The sequence below is a fragment of the Anomaloglossus baeobatrachus genome, chromosome 12 (assembly GCF_048569485.1).
Source record: "Anomaloglossus baeobatrachus isolate aAnoBae1 chromosome 12, aAnoBae1.hap1, whole genome shotgun sequence".
In the NCBI taxonomy this organism is placed as follows: Eukaryota; Metazoa; Chordata; class Amphibia; order Anura; family Aromobatidae; genus Anomaloglossus; species Anomaloglossus baeobatrachus.
This window is the reverse complement of record NC_134364.1, coordinates 129,867,107-129,867,549: the sequence shown is the minus strand read 5'-3', so window position 1 is coordinate 129,867,549 and position 443 is coordinate 129,867,107.

Below are 443 nucleotides of genomic sequence, written 5' to 3'. Positions count from 1 at the left end.
CGTCCTGCTGTCTGAGGTAGAAGCTGGAGAAAAATCATCCCATATCTTACCTAGGTGAAAAGTCTCTGACATCTGAATGCGATGTACGGAGGTAGTATCCTGTGCAGAGGATAGAGACCGAGGCATGAGGGTCGCCACCCGTGAGATGACGGGGGCCTATGCCCCAGGATGTGTAGGGGGGAGTCTGTTGGGTGCTCAGTTTTGGATTTTTACCTTTAGCATCGTTGATGTTTCCATCTGCAGAACTGAGGAAGTGCGTCACGATAAAGCAGACAGGTCACTTTGGGCTCCTGTCTGAGCTCCTATGTGGCAGTGAGTAACTTCTTAGGTCACTTACAAAAGTGGGGTACAGCTCCACATGTCTAAAAACGAAGTGAACCGACCTACAGGTTTCGCTTCCACGCCAGATTCCTCTTCGGCAGTCAATCAAGTAATCAGACAAA